This window comes from Castanea sativa, chromosome 11 (assembly GCF_040712315.1).
Source record: "Castanea sativa cultivar Marrone di Chiusa Pesio chromosome 11, ASM4071231v1".
Classification (NCBI taxonomy): Eukaryota; Viridiplantae; Streptophyta; class Magnoliopsida; order Fagales; family Fagaceae; genus Castanea; species Castanea sativa.
Window position 1 is genome coordinate 12,000,664 of NC_134023.1, and position 10,942 is coordinate 12,011,605.

At 35.8% G+C, this 10,942-nt stretch overlaps 1 pseudogene; it reads right to left on the bottom strand.

Annotated features, from left to right (window-relative positions):
• Positions 1–4,052: 4,052 nt before the first annotated feature.
• Positions 4,053–10,411, bottom strand: LOC142617896 (receptor like protein 22-like; annotated as a pseudogene).
• Between the last annotated feature and the right edge of the window lie 531 nt (positions 10,412–10,942).

The following is a 10,942-nucleotide window of genomic DNA, read 5'->3' on the forward strand; positions in this document are numbered from 1 at the left end:
ACCTTTAATATTCTCGTTATTTATACCTCTCGCATATAAAAGGCATTGGGATGGTTTAGACTTTAGACTCATTTTGTCACATATCATCATTGTGATGGTCCAGTGCACTGTAGCATACTGTTTAAGGCATGATTGAAGGCTAGATATATTCAAATAACTTGGCTTCATCTGATGATTCTGATGTACTCTTTTAGTTACATCTATTCTATGTGAGGCCGGCTTCTAAGAGGCATTACACCCATTACCGTTATACCTAATATTGTCTCGCATAAAAAAGGCTTTGGTTTTTAAAATGATACTAATTTTGCCAATTATCATTACTATTTACTATGAATGGTCTATCGTACTAGACCCAAGCCAAATTTTCTAATTATATTTGCCTAGTCAAAAATACTGGACAAAATTGTGATTGGTAGAATAGAAAATCCTGATCCTTGACCAGTTCAGTTTCTTCTCATACTGTTTTCAACTATGGAGAACGCTAAATGGCTGACAAAGGTCGACGGTCAAAAGCACCAAGAACATATCTGAAGAAGGATTTAACGTTCGGTCCATCACTTACAAGGCACAATATATTCCTTACAACCACTCTGAATTTAAGTAAAAATTATCATATGTCGGCAGAGTCACATAGCACCCCATAAATATCAAAGACTAAAAATTGAAGTGTTACACAGTCAAACACCAAACTCTAAAGCTTATGGAAACTGGATCAAATGATTCAAGACTAGACGTCATTGCAGAAAGGATTAAATTTAAATTATTTAATGGAGTAAAGCTGAAAATATCCATGCCCTTACCCCACTTTCCAATCTTTACTTAACAGAAATGGCAATAATTATTTTGTATCCATCTTCCCTCTCACAATGTGTCAACATAAAGACCCCATATATCCCTCCATAATGTATAGACCCCACACTGATTAGCACTGTCACACACTAGTTGTGGGACCTAGATCTGTCCATAATTTATAAAGCCTACACCCACACGCTAATTAGAGGAACTTTATCTAAATGAATTAGCTTCGTATTCAGTTACCAGTGGATCACTGATCCCATAAGAAAATGCAAAACCATTCTTGCAATTAAAACACATGAATTTCTACATTGATTGCACATTATAGCACTATTTTTTTTTTTTCTTTTTACAAGGAGTTCTCATACAAATGCCCAAGTTGATTGTTGAAGGACATTCTCAATTTCTTATCCCCTTAACTACTACATGGCTACTAGCTCAGCAGCTCCACTCTCCATTACAACAACAAAAATTTCAAAATGGAGATGCACCCTAGAAATACAAAATGCAATTTCTTAAATTATCATCGAAACCATGTAATGGGAGTGGAAGTGTTCTGAGGAAACTGTGGCATCATGCAGTGTTGTTGCTGCCACTGATGTAACCCCTCACTTCCAGGCATTTCACCACGCACATTTACATTTGGGTGCACTTGCCCTAATCCCGCATTGTGACTTCACCACATGTGACTTCTTGAGGTAAACAAAATATCACTTAATGGACCATTCTAAGCATTATCATGTGTTTCATGATGACTTACCTCTATAGGTAGGAGCTATTGGGATGCTTCTATGTTTTGGTTTCATTTTTCTGTTACAGCTGGTTTATGATCATATTGGTTTATTATTATTTTTTAAATGTCTAAAATTAAACAGGGTTCAGGCCTTGATCTTGTCACCAACAAGAGAATTGGCATCTCAGACAGAGAAGGTGATATTGGCAATGGGTAATTTCATAAGTATTAAAGTACATGCATGCATTGGAGGCAAGAGTGTGGGTGATGATATCAGAAAGCTAGAATTAGGCCATCAGGTGGTGTCTGGAACTCCAGGCAGAGTTTGTGACATGATCAAAAGGAGAACACTGAAAACTACACACATCAAATTGTTAATTGTTGTAAGTTTATGTTTTGTGATCCCTAACCTTACTCTTTTAACTCTCCTCTCTCTCTCAGATGTGCAAAATGCCTATGAATGTTGCTGATCTAATATAAGTTTTGCTGGCCGTCTTGTGTGTTGATGCATCACAGTTGTGCGGTTTAGACCATAATTTTCACCAAGCACTTATAATTCTTGCAAACACTAATACAAGTACACCTTTTCATAACATACCAACAACGTACAGCAGGGAAAAAATGAGCAAGTAGACATCAACAACAACAACAACAACAACACTAATACAAGTAGGTTCACAAAACGTGTAGACATCAACAACAACGTTGAATGTTCGTAGGTAGAAATTTTTGGAAGTCATCATTGCTTGAATCTGAGAAGTCTGAAATGTCACTTTCATCATCTAACGCAGTAATTTCATTAATAGACTTCATGGCTCGCTCTTGCGCCTTCCCCTTTAGATGCTTCCTAGCTTTTTGGACTGCATGAAAACGGTCTAGCCGCCTTTGCATTTGATTGTTCTCTTGTTCAAGGCGAGCAAGTATGTTGGCAGGTTCATCTCTAGGTAACTCGGCTGAGCGTACCTTAGGAACTCGTAACCCGTGCCATCGACAATACACCTCCAACTCACACCTCTTCTCGTATAGGGTTGACCATGGTGGTTCTGCTACGGTGAACTCCATTGTGGTGGTATCTGTACTTAGTTTTGTAGGTTTGCCGACCATGATGTGGCCAACGCTTCCAAGACTCTCGTACGTGTATATTGGCATATTAACGAAATCTCTCTTCTTTCCAACCCATTTCCCTCCATAGTGGTCTGTGTATGTTTGTAGTTGTTGATCTGCTGGAACTTGTGATGATTCATTTATTGAAGTAGATTGAAACTTGTTTCTACGTGTACGAGATGATGTTGAGGCGTTGCGACTCATAGCTTACTCAACCTACAAAGTTAGTGGTGTAGGAATAAGAAAAGAATTGTGGTACATTTATAACCTCATTCCACTGTGTATTCAATAATAAAATTTAATATATTCAGGCTTGTCATGTCAATACAGGCTGGAAAACCACTACACGAATTTTTTGTTCAAATGTTCCCAATGTCACAGTGAGATTCTCTTATTCTGGGCAGTAGTTGCAGTGTACTGCCATGACTATTCAGCTGAACAGTATTCATGTGAAGAGTATTTAGCATGCTTGTGTTTCATCTGACATGAACTTGACAAGACAATACCGAGTTGTGTTAAATGCATCATAAACTTTTCAGGGGTCTTCTGCATCCTTGAAAACAGTGCATTGCAAAATGATGCAGATCTGTGTATTGACGTGAGTGTGAATGATATGACTAGATAGGGTTCAACAGTGCCGAGCTATTGAGCAGCACATGTAGCACTATGAATATCAGTATAGCAATGGTGGACAGCTGACCCCCAAACTCGAGAATTCGTTTTAATAAATTTAGATTTTGAATAAGGCCTCTCAACCTAACCTTGTTGTCTCCAATTACATATGTAAGTACACAAAGATGGATCTTCCTTACCAAAATGGAACAAAGTGGACTGAATGGACCAAATTAGGCCAAATCAGACCAAATTAGACCAAATCAGACCAAATCAGACCAAATAATTAGACCAAATTATCCAAATCAGACCAAATTAGTCCAAATCAGACCAAATTAGACCAAATCAGACCAAATTAGACCAAATCAGACCAAATCAGACCAAATAATTAGACCAAATTATCCAAATCAGACCAAATCAGACCAAATAATTAGACCAAATCAATGTTCCTATCCCAGACCAAATCAGACCAAGTAAGACCAAATTAGACCAAATAAGACCAAATCAGACCAAATAAGACCAAATCAGACCAAATCAGACCAAGTAAGACCAAATTAGACCAAATAATCAGACCAAATCAGACCAAATAATCAGACCAAATAATTAGACCAAATCAATGTTCCTATCCCAGACCAAATCAGACCAAGTAAGACCAAATTAGACCAAATAAGACCAAATCAGACCAAATAAGACCAAATCAGACCAAGTAAGACCAAATTAGACCAAAATAGACCAAATCAGACCAAATTAGACCAAATGGACCGATTTTATTTTCCATTACTCGTAACCAAAGAAAAGGCAGAGAGTGGGTAAGTTCCTAGAAGACAGACTATTTCTCTTTCATCAAAACCTCTTAAGGGCAAAAAGGTGAAGTGTTTGTTATTTTATCATCTGGTCATGGAATGTCGACCAGTGCTTCTCTATATGAATGAATGTTGTTTCATGAAGAACATTAGAACATTAAACAATTATCCTACATAGTTGTTTCACTAAGAATAGAAATTTCAAAATTGTTTTAGCATAAACTTCAAAAAATCAACGTCAAGTTAGAAAGGAAGTCCATACTTCTCAGCATAAACTTCAAAAGTCAATATCAAGTTAGAAAAGCCTAGACTTCTCAAAATTTATTTATTTTCCTAACAAATACAGACCCATGGGACCTTATTTAATAGTAAAGGACACAACTCTTTTAACTTCATTATTAAGACTAACATGGTGACTTTCAACTTCAAGGTCCAGTTACACATCCATACCATCAATGACATAGGATTGGATCTGTGCTCTGGTGTGGCTGACAAGGCCCAGTATTGAATAGAAGTAACAACAGTAACAAACACATTATCCTGAAAAAATATATAAACATATGGATCAGAAGACACTAAAGGATCATGCTTTTAAGTATATAAAATAGTTTAAAACAAAATGATAGTGCTTAGCCTAAAATATTTGTGCTTTACTGCTTTTAACTAAAAAAATAAAAATAAAATGTTCCAGATCAATTCTGCAGTCACTCATGATTTGACAACAATTAAGCAAAACACATCTTCAGACAAACATTTTTTGCAAATCAGTATGATACTAACTCTTTCCAATCAGTTTTAGGGTTCCCTTGCTTCAAACCCAGAAAAGAAGAAACGACATTTTACAGAGAAAAATTGATTGTTTTACTCTATCTGATTGCTACAGAACAGAAAAATTATTGTATATTGCAAATTTAAAATGTTACCTTTGTCTTCCCATATAATTTCTAAATTATATGATTCTTTTTTTTCACACTATTACTAATTAAAAAAAATTAAATCCATCTAAGACCCAATGATACTATGTGGCTATCATACGAACAATAGTTTACAAGCATTTTCCAGCTAAATTCCTAAGAGGAAAAGAAAATGAAAATTAAGGCAAAAAAAAAATATATATATATATATATATATATGCAACAAACCTTTTTTGTTTCACATCAAACATCCAGCTGCTGCACACGCAACAAAAGGTGGCCAGCTAACTGCTGTCCCAAAACCCAAGGCAAACAATGGCATCCAGGCTCTAGCACATCATCAAACTTCTCAGGAGCTGTTCTTCATTGTCAGTTTAACAATATTTGGAAAAAGAAAAGTATTTCTCTTTTCTTCATCCGGGCTGTTTGTTGAATTTTTTGACAATTTAGACCTGAAAAAAACCATAATCAAAAAGTGCTTGAACCAATCGTTGGTTAATTAAAGGTGACTAACAATTTGAGGCAACGAAAACAGCAAAAATGGAACGTATCTCAATTCTTTAACTTTCTAAGCTTTCCCCAAAACTAATATGTACTTTAGAATCTTATTGATAGACTACTCTCGACATATAAAAATGTAAAGAGGTATTGACTCTTTTAAAGTCTGTTTCTTACATTTTACCCAAGTTTCATTCAAGAATCATTATCCACAACCAATCATCAAATCCTAAGCCTGAAACTGTTGCTAAAACCCTTAGGTGAAAGGGCTCCTGATATTAACAAAAATATCTTAAAAGAGAGAGAGAGTAGGAAGATTAAGGATCAAGAAGCCATCTCTGGACAATATCAGCGCATGTAACTACCCTAGGACAAGCCTATTCAAGCTCCTCCTTGATGAAATCAATTTTATCAAAATCCTTTAAGGTCTGAAATAGTTTTTATTACCATTGCTGTTGTCCAAAAGGACGGAAGCATCACAGTCCAGATCAAGAAAATCCCACAAAACATTGAGGCCAACAAATTAATACTTAAAACTAAATGGCAGGATTAAATTGGAATAATGAACTGATACTCCCAAAAATCAGAACATACATTTTTATAATCTGGTGTGGAATGTCGGCCAGTGCTCTGAAATATGAATGAATGCTCTCCCTCTATCCTGTTAAAGAGATAGAAAGGGCCACCAGCCTGTGATGTTAAGTATAGGAGTTTACATCAGAGCACTCCAATAAGAAGAGTTAGAGCTGCTCTTTATTGTCAGTTTAATTGAGTTTGGAATAAGTAAAGTATTTCATTTTTTCTTTTCTTTTTTTATATTTTAGGCCTGAAAAATTATAACCCAAAAGTTCCTGATACAACTAGTAAATTTTTATGTAACAATTTGTAAAAACAAAAACAGCAAAAATCACTAGGAACTTATTTTCAATTCATTAAGTTTCTAAGCTTTCCTCACAATATGTACGTTAGAAACTTATTGATAGAGTCCTCAACATATAAAAATGTAATGAAAATGCCAACTCTTTTAAAATCTGTTTCTCAAGCATCATTATCCATAATCAATCATCAAATCTTAAACCTTAAGCTGTGGCTAAAACTGTTAGCTGAAAGGACCCTTAATATTAACAAAAAATATCTTAAAGAGAGAGAGAACATATGAAAATTCAGGATAGAGAACATACCAACATAATCCCATCTCTGGTGGCAATAGAAACAATATTAGCACATGAAAGTACCCCCCAGCCAAGCCTTTTCATGCTCCTCCTTGATGAAATCAACTTTATCAACACCTCTCAAGGTATGATTGGGTATGGATTGATTTTTATAACCATTGCTGTCATCCAAAGGGACCGAAGCATCACAGCCCTGATCAAGAAAATTCCACAGAACATTAAGGCCAACAAATTAAAAACTAAAAATAAATGGCGAGAAATCACAACACCTAGAAATTTCTTCTCACACCAGAGCATAAAGTAGGGTTATTGAATGAAGTCTGACCTAAATAAAGCATTAAAATATGGTGGTTACATAGTAGTAGCCTATGTACTCTCATGTATGGCTATACCTTAAACATAGAAGCTTTTTTTTTTTATAGGAAGCATAGAAGCTTATGCACCCAGTAACACTAGTAATAAGCCTCACATTAACAAAAGTACAGCCATTCCTAACTGACATATAGGAAATTAAAAATTAACAATCTTCTTAACAATATAAAGTCAGTTTTAAGGAACCAAAAAATTATGAAATAGATTATTTTCAAATTTATTAGTATATAAGAATATACCTTGAATTAGTATTTGCATCCAGTAAATTCTTCTTCAACGAGTTCGTCCATGAGCATTCTTTTTGGATCTTCGTACCTTGTTATGTCTTCCTCCATAAACAATATTCACAAGCCATTTCGGTTTCCCACTTGAGAACACAAGATAACCCAAACCCAATCCGAACATGAATCCAACACCATACCCCAACAATACAACTTTCCAATGAAACCCATTTTCAAATTTGAAATCATCTTCCTGAATGGTTGATGATGGTGGTGGTTGTTGTCCCTCATCATTGCCACAAGCTTTTGTAACTGGAAATCCACATAACCCAAGGTTCTCATTGTAAGAATCATTCGTAAATGTATTGAATTGTTTACCTTGGGGTATCTGTCCAAAAAGATAGTTTTCTGATAGGTTTAAAATTGCCAGTGATGTGATTTCTACTAATTGTATAGGAATTTCACCTGTGAGCTTGTTTGATGACAGATCTAACCATTCAAGATTGGTTAAATTTCCCAAAGATGGAGGCATATGACCTGAAAGATTATTGTGTGAAAAATTAAGCCCCTTAAGTGATTGAAGTTCTCCAATTGCCTTTGGAATTTCTCCTTCGAAATTATTGTTGGAGAAATCAATGGTTGTGAATAGACTTTGGATTTTCACCAAATCATGAAAAAAACCTTTTATCACCACTGTCACAGAATCTTGATAATAACGATCACCCATATATTTCAATCCACCTTTGTCTGCATTAGAATTCTTCATGGCTTTTAAATACTTGAAAAAGTTTGTTGGCAACAGACCATGGAACTCATTGTGAGAGAGGTCAATGATTCGCAACTTAGGGAATGGGAATTTGTACTTGGGATTGCCTGTAGCACCATGAAAGTTGTTTGATCGCAAGATAAGAACCTGCAACTTCGGAAGATTTTCCAACCAAAGAGGAAAGGTTCCATTAATCTTGTTGTTACCAAAATCTAGAACTTCCAACTTTTTACAATGGACCAATGACTGTGGCAATGAACCTTCCAATTGGTTGCCATTGAGTTTAAGACTTCTCAAGTAACAGCCCTTTGCAAATGTTGAAGGGATAGTGAAATGAAGATTGTTACTTTGCAAATCCAAATCTATGAGATGATTACTTAAGTTTCCCAAACATGGAGGAATCATGTTACTCAAGTGATTATAAGACAAATCAAGGTATTGGAGGGAACTGAGATTGCAAATCAAGAGAGGGATCTCTCCAGTTAAATTATTCCTTGAGACTGAAAAGAAATAAGTGTACAGTGGAGGTATTAGAAGTGGTCCTTCAAGCAAGTTAGAATGAAGATCAAGAACTTGCAAGTTCTTCCATGGAAGGTGTCCTATCCTTGCCAAGGAGTTGTATGAAAGATTCAGGTAACCCAAAGAATCCATCTTCACCTCCAACAACCATGTTGGAATACTGCCATTGATTTGGTTGTTGGAAAGGTCTAATAAATTTAAATTTTCAGTGGATTTTAAGAAATACGGGAACTCACTTATGTTGCAAGATGACAAATATAAATGTTGAAGTTTGGGCAAGGTATAGTCTGCAATGTTATAGCTGTACGTGCGGAATGATAAGAGAGGATTATGTGAAAGATCAACATGTTATAGACGTTTGAGATTTGTGAAGATGTTTGGCTCCACACTACCACTTAAATTATTGAAGGAGATACCTAGATACAGAAGGCTCACAAGTTTAGCAATTGAGATTGGAAGGTGGCCATGTAGGTTGTTATTGCTCAAAACAAGAGAACGTAAAGAATCATGCTGGAATTCATCAATCTGTCCAGTGAGTTGGTTATTGTCTAGAAATAAGTACTGCAAACATGGGCGGAGCTGTTATTGGACTAGGGGGGGCAATGGCCTCCCCTAAATTTAAAAAAAAAAATTATTATATTAATAGGTACTAATTTTAACAATTTTGTTCAATAAAATTACCCTTTGCCCCCCTTAATAATGCCATCAATTTTTTTTAGAGTAATCTTATAGTCAAAAACGTTTTTACAATGTTTATACAAACTATTGAGGTAGCAAATTCTTATTAGTTCATACACTTGCATTATTTTTTATATATAAATAACCACTCATTACATTAGCAATTTGTAAAAATTTAGTAATTTTAGCATTTTTCACCTTTTAAGGACATAAAAAATTAATAGATTAAATCTAAAACAAAATGTAGAAGCTCAAAAAAATTAGCTCGACAACAAAAATTATCAATATAATAAAACTAAAAAAATTAAGTCCAATCAATTTATTTTACCCAGAACAAACTACTTGGCCATTTAAAAAATTTTAAACAAAAATCCTTAGTAGTAAAGCAATAGACTCAAGGGTTGGAGCCGCCGCACACAGCTAACAGCAAAGTTGCCCCCTCTAACTCCAAGTCCTGGCTCCGTCCCTGACTGCAAAGATGGTATGTCATACAACCAAGATGGTATAGTGCCGTTCAATAAGTTTTTATATAAACAGAGACATACCAATTTGGAAGGAATTTGACTAACTGACTCACTATTGGAAGAACTGTTTGAAGAAGAAACTTGTGTCCAGTTTGTTGAAAGATTTGGAAGTTGACCTATGAAATTGTTGCCTGAGAGATCTAACCTAGTAAGTCCTGCATTGTTTAGGAGGGACCATGGAAACTGACCACCAAAGTAATTATATGAGAGGTCCAAAGAAGTTATTTGCGTGAGGTTTGAAAGAAATGTTGGATACGATGAACCTATGAAACTGCAATTACTGATGTGCAATTCTTTTAAGGACTTGAGATTGCTGATTAAATTAGGTAAGTCAATTGGGAATTTGGTTCTAGAGAGACCCAAGGACTTGAGAGGAGTACTCCAGTTATGCGTTGGAAGGGAACCGGTGAGATTGTAGTTGTAACTTACATCAAGCAGCTGGAGGTTTGGGAGGTGGAACAGATTATCTGGGAATCTCCCTTTCAATCCACAATTAAGAAGACTAAGAGATGTCAAAGAGGAAGACAAATTCATGAAAGAATTAGGTGGAATAGAAGACATGTTAACATCATCCAAAACAAGTTCAGTTAGATGGGTAAGGTTTTGAACGAGTCTTTTCAGACTTGGCGTTTCAATTCTCATGTAATCATTCCAAGAGAGATCAAGTGAAACCAGTTTGGATAAGTGGGAGATTTCGGATGAGAAATTACCAGCAACGGAGGAGTCAGTGAGGTTGAGATGCGTCATGTTTGCAAAGCCACCAAACTTAGACGAAATTGTGGAGTCATAGAGATAGTTGTAAACGAGGTTGAGCCTCTGGAGATGGCGAAGAGAGAAAAGGGTGCTATTGGTATGGATGGGACCTTCAAGGCGACTGCAACTGAGGTCGATAGCGATGACATGACCTGTCATCAGATCACAGGTGACCCCATCCCATCCACAACAATCTGTACTCATTTTCCACGAATTCTTCGGAGGATGAGAATAATAATCACAAATAAAACTCGGATCGCTAACAGAAAAAGAGTTTCTGAAATGGAGCAAAGCAGAGGATTGGTGTGAATGGCAAAGAGGCGTTGATGAATTAAAAGAGAGAGAAGAGGAACAATTAACAGGTTGAGAAAGCAAGAGGAAGCAAATGAGTAAGAGTAATACCCGCTCCATATTTGCTCTAGGTGGTTTTAGAAATCAGAAGGAAAGGGATGATATATTTTAGGAAGAGATAGGAAAT